General features: G+C 34.4%; 1 protein-coding gene across 1 annotated transcript in view; it reads left to right on the top strand.

Annotated features, from left to right (window-relative positions):
• LOC145693050 (alpha-tocopherol transfer protein-like) overlaps positions 1-14033 on the top strand; it is a 137759-nt gene that overhangs the window by 210 nt on the left and 123516 nt on the right. The window lies entirely within an intron of this gene.

Below are 14033 nucleotides of genomic sequence, written 5' to 3'. Positions count from 1 at the left end.
AAGGAAATGTTTAGTGTAATACATAAGCAGTTAATACATTAGTAAAAAATTGACAATAGACAGAAACAGGGAATATAGGGAAATATTCCCTGTGTATACTTCTTTTTTTTAACTTTCGTGCAAACATAAAATGAAAGAAGTCTTATAATAGGGAAAAAATAGAAACCGAGATTTCAACGAATTTACAATTCTCGTAATCCACAAGGTGACTCAGTGGTAGAGAAAAAATCTCTGGTATAAAGGGTCCTTGACTTGACCCAGTCATTAACCTATGTCTGTGGCAGATTTAGTACTGTTATTTATTACTGGAATAATGAATTCTTCTAATTTTCCTTATTCAAATAATGTATTTAAGTCCTTATTCGAATAGTGGATTCTTCTAATTGTCATTATTCGAATAGCGGATTCTTCTAATTGTCCTTATTCGAATAATGGATTCTTCCAATTGTCCTTATTTGAAGAATAGATTCTTCTAATTGTCCTTATTCGAATAATGGATTCTTCCAATTGTCCTTGTTCGAATAATATATTCTTCCAATTGTCCTTATTCAAACAATAGATTATTTCAATTTCCTTAATCGAATAATGGATTCTTCCAATTGTCCTTATTCGAATAATAGATTTTTCCAATTGTCCTTATTCCAATAATGGAGTTTTCAAATTTTCCTTACTCGAATTGTTCCTTACTTCCAATTGTTCTTATTCAAATAATAGGTTATTCCAATTGTCCTTATTCAAATAATGGATTCTTCCAACTGTCCTTATTCAAATAATAGATTATTCCAATTTTGTTATTCGAATAATGGATTCTTCCAATTGTCCTTATTCGAATAATGGATTCTTCCAATTGTTCTTGTTCGAATAATGATTTCTTTGAATTTTCCTTATGTAAGTAATAGATTCTTTGATTTTTTTTTATTCGAATAATTGATTCTTCAAATTTCTGTTATTCGAAGATTGAAAACGAATATTAGAATAAAAGCATGAAATATTCGAGTAACGAACAATTTAAATTTTATAGTATCTAGTGTAGAGTTCATGGATTTTCTCGGAGTTCTCTGTTTCCTTCCACTTTGTTCTTCTCTCGATTCCTCCACTATTATTAACTTATTTTCGTTATCTCTCTTTTTATCTTCAGGACATAACTGTGGTCCCGGGTTCGATTTTCGATGAAAGAACATTAAGTAATAATAAAAAATAAGCACAATGATTATTCCGATTCCGCCTCAAACTGTAGGTTATTGTCTTGTATATCCTTTCACAATGGGAAATGAAGTACACTTTTTTTTTTTTTTTTTGGTGAAACCTACTACAGAATGTGTTGGCTTTTCTCTACTTATATAATTCGAACATATGTCATGCCCTATAACCTTAAACTTTAAAAGTATTGTTATATAAAGTCCGGAAACACGTGAACTAGGTTGCCTACAGTAAGGTTTATGAGCGAAGGGCGTTAATCTTTTAGGAGGAGGGATCGAGAGAGAGAGGGAGAAAAAAAGTTGAAACACTTAAACTAGATTTCCGTTAAAAGTGAACAAAAGCAACTGTTAATAGTTTTAGTGAATGCCGTAACAGGAGACGTATTAGGACATTGGAACCATTACGTATGTCCCACAACAGACATTTCTTTCTTTTGGTAACTTTAGAGTGGAGGTCATTGACCATAGGGATGATGGACACCCTTATTGTGAACAATTATTCCACATGTCAACTGCCATTTCAAACAAATTTTGTAAAATATTTCACCAAATTTCTTTGAACTCTGCAATATGCAGTGCCCAGATTTGTCGTTGCAATGGTTATCATCTTTCCGAGATTATCTCAAGGACATAGAATATCTCAGATTTCAATATTCGCCATAGGACAAAATTCAATAAGACCAGTCGATTATAATGTCCAGCCTACACAATCAAACAAAAATAAAAAAAAAAAAAAAATAAAAATCGCCATTACGGTTGCATACAATGAGACAAGACAGAACTTTTGTGACAAGCCAAAGCTCTTCCAAAAAAAGCAAAAAAGAAATGAAATATTTAAGTTATACGTTCCAGGCTTATGCCGGCTAGGCTAAACGAGACGGTGGTGATGAGAAGTGAATGAAATGGTAGAATGAAGAAAGTGGGAGGAAACGGGAGGAACCCGTGAAAACCCACGCACATGATGTTTGTCTACCAAAGTTCACTTGGCGCGAGCTGGGATCGAACCAAGGATCCCATGCACCAGAGGTTAACGCTCTACTACTGAGCAACCGCGGCCCTCCAAAGATATTTCAATAGAAACAATTACAGTTTCCAAGATGGGACATTACTTACACAACACTTTACCGAGATGCAAGAGTCTTAACTCTTCTCTTGTAGTTAACCCTATTCACTAAAACAATAGGCCTATCATCATTGCTTTTAGATCTTTCACCGAGTCTGTGTCAGATTTTAAGGCTATTTTCTCCTCTCTCTCTTTCATTATGGGGGCTGCAGTGACTCAGTGGTAAAACATTCACCTCTGTTGCTTGGGAATCCTGGTTCGATCCCATCTCGCGTCAAGTGGACTTTGTGGTGGAGAAACACCGTGTCCGTGTTTTTTTGGGTTCTTCCGTTTTCTCTAACTTTCTTCATTCCACCATCGCATTCATTTCTCATCACCGTTTCCTTTACCTTAGCTGGCATAACCGTGGGACATAAAACTGAAAGATTTCATTTCTTTTCTTATGAAAGGATCCCGAGACAGTTTTTTTTTTTTTTAATGAAAAATAAAATTTGAAGTTAATTTTAAATTGAGTGAACTCTTCTAGATTTTCGGGACAAATCCTTCGAAAAAAAGAATAGAAATTTCCGGATAGCAAAACTCAGCACGGTGAAGAGTGCAAAAACATTGCAAGTTACATAATGGGATACATGGGAAGATGTCACTCATTGCTGAAATTATTTAGGTACCTTGTGTTCATGTTAGAAAGCTGATTCCAACGTATGATGTGCAGTAATGTCCTCTGCGAACAATAGTTGTAAGCCAGGAGAGGCGCAGACTTTCTCGTTTGCGCATAAATGACATTGTAAAAAGTGCAATTCGTGACACTTTTTTACAAGACTGAACTTCATTGCCGATTTTTTTATTTATTTTATTTTATTTTATTATTATTTTTTTAATGATGCGTTATGTTCGTCCCATGGGACTGATTCCAATATATGATCTACTCTACAAATAATATTTACAAACTAGAATGGTAATTCTTCTCGTTTGAGCACAGATAACATTACAAAAAATGTGTTCTTGGATACTTTTTCCATGTTTCCTCTGTACTTCGGTATTTGGTGATTGATAATTATATGTTATTTTCTTTTCCTAAAGAAACTTACTTATAGTATCTTGTCGTTGATTCGAACGAAATCAGTGAAGGTAACGAATCAGTCTAGAGTCAATTCAGGATATTAGGGTCAAATCAGAAATCGCACTATAATTTCCTCAGTTCTATAATTCATTTTTATCATTTAGCATTTTTTATCAATTGTGACTTGGCATTAATTTCATAATTCAATTTCAACCACCCTCCTCCCCCAAAAAATGAGTGAGGATGCTGAAACAGCACTTAATTATAGAATTTCAAATTGAAAATCAATCAGAATTTTTTTTTTTTTTTTACTTTTGTGCATTTCTGGTTTCTTTTAACGAAATTATTTTGATTCAGTGCTGTCACAGAAGTGTTTGTCCACTGAACTGCAGATCCTTTGTTTAATAACGAATGCAGATCCTTTGTTTAATAACGAATGCAGATCCTTTGTTTAATAAAAGTTCTGAGGTTCAGAAAAAAAAAAATCTGGTGTGGAATTGAACCTTACCATTTCAGTTTGTTCATTTCACAAGAAAATTTAGGTTTGCATTTTTTTGTTACATCAACTTCCAGTTAATTCTGGAAAGAATGTGACCTCACCAATTAAATTGTATAACGGAAATAATACCAAACATCGGATTCTGACCACCTTTTGTTGCTTTCAAAATTAGCAGCATTTATTTCTAGTTAACATGGATATTATATCACACTTCGTAAGTAGATTACTAGATCACCCAAAAGTTGCTGGGAAAAGTCACTAGTGAGTGATCTCATGCATGCATAAAGTCCAGTTAATTTTATTTTTTTTCGCAAAGTTGTATAAGAGTAATGGTAACCGGTCACCATTCTGGTTTGCAACTATTATTTGCAAAGGACATTAATGTGCATTATAGTTGGAATCAATTTCCTTGTGTGGACATAAGATACCTAAAATGTTTCGGCAATGAGTGAAAGACTTCCCATCGTTTTTCCCCCAAACCTAAATCATCACCCAATTTCCAAATTAATTCCAAATTTCGTTTTCCACACACACACACACACACACACACACAGACAAAAAAAAAAAAAAAAAGAATCCCGGGTCCTTTCTTTGAAAATTACGGTCTCAGTAGCAGTCGTTCTTTCAGAAAAAGTGTTCCAGGGGGGCAGACGTAGTATTCCGGGGGGCACTACTGGTACTAGCTTATTTATTATTATATTATAAACGTATTATTTTGGTCTCGTCCGGGGGGGGGGGCACTCTGAGAGCTCCGGGGAGGCAGTGTCCCCAAAAAATATGTCTGGAAGAAACACTGCTCAGTAGCAGATTGTTTGTTTATAATAAAAGGACGTAAGTTCAATTTTAGTTTGTAATATTACCGACGGGGATGACACGAGAAATAAAGTGCCTTCGTCTGATCTCGTAAAATTTGTAAAAGTTTTGTCTCGTTTCGATTTTGAAGAATTGTTTTTAGTGTTGTCTCGAAACTCGAAAAACTTTTCTAGTCTAGTCTCGAAATTTTTCGTCTGGTATTGTAAATTTATTTCCTGTTTTTTTTTTTTTTTTTCATAATTTTATTTAAATGTTATCAGAATCCTTTTACGTAAAGGTATCGGTGTCACGAGAGATCTACAAATGGGGATGGTATAACTATTTTTTATTATTGGATTATATTGTGTAATGACTTGCCTATCTTTAAACATTGATAAATGCTCTTCATTGGGTTTGTATAATAACTTTACCAGTTTATATTTTTTTGAAAATAAAATGAAATGAAATATTTCAGTTTTACGTCCCATGGTTATGCCAGCTAGGCTAAAGGAGACGGTGATGACAAGAACTGAATGCAATGGTGGAATGAATAAAGTGGGAGGAAATGGAAGAATCCTGAGAAAATCCACGCACACGGTGTTTGTCTAGCACAAAGTTTACTTGGCGCGAGCTAGGATCGAATCAGGGATCCGACGAACCAGAAGTGAGCGCCACTACCACTGAGCCACCGCGACCCCCCTTTATAGTTTTTATACAATGAATTATGTAACACAAACTGTTTGAGATTTAAATTTTGAGTAAACTAGTGTTGCCCAGGACACTTGTGAAAGCTCTCATTTCGTCTTGCATTTAGAAAGGTACTCCTTGTCATTAGTTGTTGCACTGTAGCAGACTAACATCATAGACATGTGATCTTCATGGGTCTTCCGTGTTGTTTTACTTGATTGATCGTTTCATCAATTTAATTAAGCTAATTTCTTTTTTTATTATTATAATTATTTCTCGTCGAGTCCGTCAATTGTTCCGCGTTTTAATAATTTGTCCCATACCCGTAAGCTCTATTATTAAAAAAAAAATCTCAAATTGTTACCTGAAGGCAAAGCAGGAATTCCTGTTATTACATCATAACACATTATCGCATCAACTAGCAATTTTCAGAGAGGATATTTTTATTTGACATGTGGCAAATTGTACGAGGAAATCGAAGTGTATTGACATAAATAAAGTATATTTACAAGAGTAAAGTGCAGTTTATATAAAGTCATCCTTCCCTTTGTAAGAAATAAACATGTGAGTATTGGAAAATGTTGTTGAAGAAGGTTTCTGAGTGGAATGCAATATAAAGTTGAGAAAATATACTAGAAACGAGTTGGAATGTATTCAAGCATTCTAAGCATTCTAATACAACTTACTATTTTATAATCCTCATTGGATATTAATTTTGATACTGTTTCCCACTATCAAGGATCTGGCTTTCGACACTATATACAGTAGGAAATCAGAGTATCTTTATATCGAAAGAATATTAATTGGCGTATGTAAGTGAAATCTGTGTAATGAACTTAGAAATATTCATTTCTTGTACTTGATATCTTTAATCATAATTTTCTGAAAATCTGTTCTTTTACTCCCATTTCTTAATTTCCTATTCCCATATTCATTCTGAGTCCTGGGTTTTATTTCTGGTGGGAGGGCATTAATTCATTACGATGGCTTTTATTTTACCTTAAACCATAGTTCCACGTTTCATATAGCCTCGGTTCGGTAGTAAACAAGGAACGCTACACTGTAACCAAGTAAATTGACTAACCGAGACTACACGCATAGAAGTTACACATATTATCCAACCAGCCATAAATGGGGACAGAATTCCTAATGGATACGTTCATCTGGTAATGATTGATCAGTGCTCAATTTCTCATTTTCTAGAGAAGAATTATTCTTACCCTGATAATTCTGGATAAACATCAAAAATCGTGAGCCCCACTTGGAAATCGAACCGGGAACATGTTTATAACGTGTACTATAATCGGTTAAACAGGACGCATCTACATCTATAGCTAATTCCAAACAAGCTGATAGTAAATCAAAACAGACTCCCCTTCTACTCATCTCTTTTCGTTTGTAGAAGGGAGAAAACAAGTCGCTAGTCTTGACAGGGAGAGGAACTTTTTAACGATACATTATCGTGTACAATTTAAAGATTTACCCCAATTTCGTTGTACTTGATATGGAGAAGGCCACTACAATTATAATCTATAAAGGAACTATTGATAATAATTTATTTACTAAACTGACTTAAGTCGTATTTTTAAAATTAAATTTCTCGAAATAAGAACGCATTCTTATTAAAGTTAATTTGCATGATTCTTTTATTTAAGATTCTGAAGAGTGTTGAAATTCTACCTTTTTTCTTTCTTTCCTTTTTAATGTAGAACATCTATTTATAAGAGGGCCGAACGATACACCTGTTGTTTTTCTTATCATTTCAAGTTTCGCCGTTATCATGCTAGTGGTCTCATATTTTCATATACAGATTATATTTGCTCTTGGATTGTATATCAACATGAAATTATTGTATAAATACAGGTAATGCTAATTCAACTCCCAGCCTTGTCGTCGTTTGCAATTCTAACATCAAGTCACAGCCCTGACTACCAAGAAAACTACAAGTATTCATTGAAATTTCCTTAGATATACTGAAATATGTGTCTCATCTCACTATTACAGATAAAGGTAATTAAGTATTTTACAACATGTGAAGCTGTTATGAAAGTTATAATTAATTATGTAGTATATTTACATATGTTCGGGGGTTCATGATGGAAAGTTAAACATCAAAATTTACATTTATCAGTCCACGTGCGTGAACATGATGAGGAGAAATCTTGTTTAGATCTCTTATCAACTTATCTGGAATAAATAGGCTACTAGTTCTATTTAGATTTGATTTATTGGTATTCAGTGTCCTTTACCAGAACCAGAGTTGTATGAAACATGGACATTTAATTTCAGGTGAAATCCGAAGCATATGAGCTTCCTCTGGAAATCGAACCCAGGAATCACAAAGAAAACACTAACAATTTAGCCAAGAGATAGCCTGTTTTTGTATTTTAAAACCCCCCAGGATTATTCAAGTTTATTAAATCATTTAACTCATTTCCATCATTTATACTTGTTCCATGATAACACTCAAATTACGTAGTTCATTCATCACAAAGTTATAAAGAAGAGAGACTGTAAAAGATGACCTCTATTATACCTTTAAATTACGTGCACTTTTAGTTGATTATGTTAGAGACATACACACATAAAACTAAAAAGTAAAAGGAAAAGAAAAGAAACAAGAAAGGAAAGAAACAAAAAAAAAAAAGGATTGTTAATTTAAATGTGTGTGGAAACTATCTGCAAGGTTTCAATGAATTGCAAGTTATGTAATAAATGGCATTGAAAAACGTGCAATGTCAGCTAAAAAAAAAAAAACTGGGTTGGTTGAATAACACTTTGTTTTCTTTTAGTCAGCTTTTCAGCTTGGGCCATTGACACCAATATCACAAACAAGAATGAATTTATGCAAAACAGACAGAGATAAAAAAAAATGTCAAGTTGTAAACTATTAAATTAAATAGGGCAATAAACTAGTACGTTAGGGAGTGCAAAACAAGTTTTTTGGATTTTATTATTATTTTTTTATTTATTAAGTGCGCTGATGCTTAAGTTTGAAGTTCTTAGTCACCTAGGAGTTTGTTGACTTGTTTCCAAGCAAAAGGATTCGCGTCTAAATAGCTATTTAAACCGGTAGTACTAATTCTGTTTTTTTTACATAATGATGCATTTATAATATCTGATGAACCAATGGCATACGCAAACGGGATTTACCGGGCAGTGATAATTCCAGGTTTCCCCGAAAAGGGGGAAGGATTTCACTACATTGGTAGTGAAAAGTAAACTTAAGAAAGTACTAGGAAGACAATAGAAGATGTGTGGTCATCTCCGGGGGAATTTCCCCCACCCCCTGAAAGCATCACTGTTACCAAGTTGTAACATTTCTTTCTACAGTGTTTTATGGAAAAAATCGAAATTTACTACTATAGATATAACAAAATTGCATGTTATGAAGTCACATGAAATTAGATACTTGAATTATTCCCCTTGATAATATTTTATGTACACCACTGAGATTGAAAGGACATGCTGGTTCATGCTCGAACGCTCATCTTTAGTGAGAGAAATCCTTGGTTCATTTCTAGGCCATATGAGTTTGTGGTAGACAACATCGTGCCCGAGGATTTTCTATGGATTCTCCTGTTTCCTCCCACTTTATCATTCCACCAATTCTTTCATAATCATTCTTTGTACTACTCATTAGTCTCCTTTAGTCCAAATGGCCTAATCGTGGGATGTAAAACTGAAAGATTTTTGCCAGATTGGGTTACAAATAGCAGATTAGGAGATAAAAGTTTTGTTTGTTGAGTAGCCTATTCACATTGAACAACAGTTTTACTAAAACTAACATGTTCGATTCTAGTTCAATTCTTGTCTTAGTACTTTTTAAACCTCCAGATCTGGCAACAGTAGACTTTTGTTAAGTTTACGCTGTTGCAGCATTACTGACCGAGAGTTCGGCAGTGGCTGTTGTAGTGGGTGCCTCGTGTCTGGTGGTGCTCCGTGAGGAAGAAGGCTAAGTGGGACTTGCTATACACTTACACTTTCTGTTACACTTACACGTACATACATTCCCTTCTTTTTTATACGCTTTCCTTTTTCATTTTACACTTCCCACTTACCCTTAATTTTTTGCCCTGTTCATCTGGGCTTTTCGCCCTCTTTCCTTGTCTGAACTTCTTTCCCGATTTTGACCTTTTCCTGACTTTGACCAATTTCCTGACTTGTGTCCTTTCTTCCCGATTGTGTCCTGTATTTTATTCTATTTTGTTTTTGAATCATAAATCCTCTGTTTGAGGTACGCATTTGACAATTTCGCGTTTGTAGCACATATGACTAGTAAGCTGGTGCACCTACCTATTTGACTGATAATAGTCATACGACAAGACAAGCATTACTGACCGTGTTGTCTCAGTTAATCCCTGGGCGTAATAGTTATGAGAAGCTGTGAAAACATGAACATCGCAAATTTAATTGTGTTACTGTATTGCCCACGTGGAGTTACAATAAATCTTCGAAAATTCATGGCTTCCAGATAAAGAATATAGCAAATGAATGAAAGAAGTGAGGAATAACAGTGAATAAACATACCGTAAATGTTGTAAAGTGTATTTCAGAGCACAGAAAACCGACTTAAGCATATATGTCTCCTTGAAAATCAGAAAAGTTACCAATTTTGTACTATTACCGCCTGCTCAGTTCATTGCACACTGCGGTTCTATTGCAGCTGACGTAGTATGGACTATGTGAGACGTGAACTTACAACGTTAACATGAATATTAACCTCTTGCATTCCCACCGGAAATCGAACCCAGGCCTTGCCGCTGAAAGCATGTACGCAAACCATATGCATATAGACAAGACAAGAGAGCTTTCTTTACGGAATACCGAAGACGAAGAAATACAGAAAGTTACACTCTATATTGAATTGTTCTATGTAGCTGAAATTAGCAAATGTAAAATGTGAATCACTTCCTTAAAAATGAAAGTTTAGGATAATTTTATCTATTAGTTTTAGGATAGTTTTATCTATTAGAGGCGTAGCATCCATGGAAGCTGTGGAAGCACCATATTAGTATTTTCTTTTCTTCTCTCTCTCTCTCTCTCTCTCTCTCTCTCTCTCTCTCTCTCTATATATATATATATATATATATATATATATATATATATATATATATATATATATATATATATATATATATATATATATATATATATATATATATATATATATATATATATACTAGCTGAAATGCACGTTCTTCGCAACAAAAGGAAAGGTCCATAGAGAACATTTGAAAGCTATATTTAAACCTCCTTCCTCCCTTAGAATATGCATTTCAATCGACGTATAAAATCCCAGGTGGACCAAAGTGTTGATAGGTCCATATTTAAATATTCATTTTCAAACGGTTTAACTGTTATCTCACTTTGGCCATTTTCTTCATACAAAATAGGAAATGAAAATATGGACGTTGAAATTGTCCACTTTCCTCTTACAACGATAATGTATAATTCTTATGTAGTTTTAAGTATTTGTATTTACGCGCAAAAAGCTATTTAAAAAGGCACAAGCTATCAAGAAGAAGAAGAAGAAGAAATTATATAAAGAAATAATTTTAATATTTTGTATTATATTGAGATTTTGTTATCGTTGCTATGACGATTTGTTTACTTGTTTTAATGTCGTTGCTATAGTAACTAGAAAAATATAGATGTAACGAGGAGCCATCTTGTGTAATCTGAATGTGCAATATTTTAAGGTGTCGAACAAGATATACGTTGAAGAATCATATTAGGGGAAAGTGGGGGAATGCCACGCTACGAGGGAATACCACGCACCCTATTTTCTCAGTTGTAATGCTTCGAAATTGATTCAGATTAGTGCTACGATCTAGTTTAGACTATGAAAAACATATTGTATCAGCGAGGCGCCAGTTGCTGCTAGGTGTGGTTCATGGCATGGCGAAATGTTGTTTTGCTGTAATTTCTTCTAATTTACTTCGTTCGCAGATTTAGAGGTATGTATTGAAACACTTAGTTGATTTGTATATTGTGTATATAGTGTTTTAGCTTTGTGTGTTAGTAGTAAGTTCGTACTAAATATATTTATATGAAACGACGTGAAACGGCTGAAGGTCCAAATTTTCTTTCTCGGCTTGGAATGGGGTAATTGCACGCATGTCGTCCATTGTGCGTGGTATTGCCCCTTCACGAAGCAGTTATAAAAAAAAGTTTATACTGCGTTTCTTTTCCTTTTTTATGCATATTGCAGATGCCATGACACTATATTAGACAAACAGAAAAATGCAAATGGACATTGGAACAGCTACCAAACGCCATAGGAGCAATAGATGGCGGCAGAAAAATTAGAGAGGTAGCAAATGATTTTGGGGTACATGAGGCTACATTAAGAACAGAAATGAAAGTTCGGACTGTCTGTTCTAAGAAAATGGGAAGAAAAGCTGTATTCAGTTCTACACAAAAAGCTTAACTTGCTGGTCACGTTTTACATTTAGCCAAGTTGTTTTACCGAATGTCTCCAATTGAACTACGCAGAAGCTAATAATATCAAACACAATTTGAATAAAGAAAATCGACTTGCTGGGAAGGATTGGTTGGAATTCTTTTTAAAGAAAAATTCCACGATAAGGTTAAAAAAAAACCTGAAGCAATTAGTATTAACAGGGTCGACGAATTCAATGAAGAAAAGGTGAAAGTTACCGAAAAATATTTTTGCGAAGATTCGATTTTTAACACTGACGAAACAGGTATATTTACAGTTTAGACAATAGGGCGTATTTTGGATCCAAAGGGAGTGAAACAGCTCGGAGCACTAATATCATGGGAAAGGGGTAAAACCGTTACAAAACTGCCAGGTCTTACATACCCCTATGTTTATCTACCAAAGAAAACGCATGTCACCTCAACTGCAGAAAGGAGAATCTACTGTATCTATATATTCGTGGGTGGAGCAATGAATCTAGTGGATGCAACATTTTGCTCTTATTGCGAAACCGATAACAGATGATCCAGTCCTACTTACTTTGGACGATCGTACGAGCCATATTTCATTAGAAGTTTACAATGTTTGTTAGTAGAAAGGATTTGTCATGGTTACAATACCACCGTTTACTTCACATAAACTTCAACCGCTATACACCACCTTGTTTTGGTCCCCTTAAAACATATTTTAACCAAGAATGCACACTGTTTGCGAAGCGCTACGTTAATGAAAAATTTCTTCATATGACTTAACTGAGATCTTTAATAGAGCTTATCTGAAAGCAGCAAATATGAACAAAGCTGTTAATTGTTTTAAACAAGCGGGTATTTGCCCTTTGGAGCCGGACACTTTTAGAAAAGAAGATTTTGAAGCTACTTAGGAACTCCAGGCCGTAGAACTTGAAGATAAAAGAGAGACTTCTGAAGAAGTGAATTCCCAATTGCTTTCCGATGCTCAAACTATTATAGGTCTACGTCAAAATGAACAACCATCTTGGACGAAAATAGAACTAAATCGAAAACATCAACTACCCGGAACATCATCACAGCAGTTACCATTGCTTGTCCAACCATCTTCTTTACAAAATAAGGCTGTGAAAGTCTCATATTTTTCCTATCCCCAGGCCTGCCAAGTCAACTCCTCGAAATAACAAAAAGCGTTCAGAAATCTTAACTTCTACTCCAACCAAACGAATATTGGAAGATGCTTAATTCAGAAAGATCAGTAAGAGAAGAAAGCAAAGTTGAGAAGAAAACTTGAAAATTCGATGTTGGTGGAAAACGTGAAGATAACCTGAGGAAACAAATTAGAAGTAGACCTAAACGTACAGTCAACAAAAAACTAAAGTTTTTGGAAAGTGATTCTGATGCTTCACGTCAAGGAATTTGCGCTAGTAATTAATGCGTGCCAATACCCGATGAAATGCGTGTGATTACCCGATGTGGTGGGGAATACCACGCGTTTCTCGTTTTCCACAAAATTTATTTTTACAGAACCTATGAAAATCAAGGAGCACTACCAACGACCGAATATGAAACTAGAATGATTAAGTTACAACATACATTTTCCTCGTGTTAATTTGTTTGATTTGTAGTGAGATATTGGAAAAAATACCTTAAGTGTGTGGTATTTCCCCACTTTCCCCTATATATATGAAATGCATTAATGTGTTGAATTATTCCAGATAATCTCGTGTATTGCCTAGACATTTAGAATCAGGGCATATGTAACATAGTTCACGACAGAATTAGCGTTACACTTTTTAGAAGCAACAGTTTCCAGAACGCTGGGACACATGTCAACTTATTTTTAATAACCAATCTATATTCCGAGTTTTATCTTCCAAACTTTAGGGGCTAGTAAGATACCCTATTTTTTAGATACATTTTGGAACTTTCTTCCTCCATAAGAATATTCAGTTTATAAAAAGTGACATGAAACGACACTCGAGAACATGCTATGTTGATAAAAATTAATCTCAAGAAATGTAGCTGCTTTTCCGCGATGGTATAGACAACGTCGATTTTAATGTGAGAAGTTATTTCAAATTACTCCTCCCCATAAACGGGGAATTTACAGAAAAGCTGGAATAAGTATTCGTTTAATTTTCAATAATGAGCTTAGACACTGAGTATCATTTCCCAAACTTGAAAAGCATCTGTGAAAATTTTATTTATTTATTATTTGCATAAATTTGGAAGCTTCTCTTCTTAGGATACGCATTTTACTAAACTGACATGACAAAAGCCCGGCTTGAACTATGTGGGAAATTCAAAAAAAGAAATATT

The sequence above is a fragment of the Thermobia domestica genome, chromosome 8 (assembly GCF_964235325.1).
Source record: "Thermobia domestica chromosome 8, izTheDome1.hap1.1, whole genome shotgun sequence".
Taxonomy (NCBI): domain Eukaryota; kingdom Metazoa; phylum Arthropoda; class Insecta; order Zygentoma; family Lepismatidae; genus Thermobia; species Thermobia domestica.
This window is presented reverse-complemented; position numbering and strand designations above follow the sequence as displayed.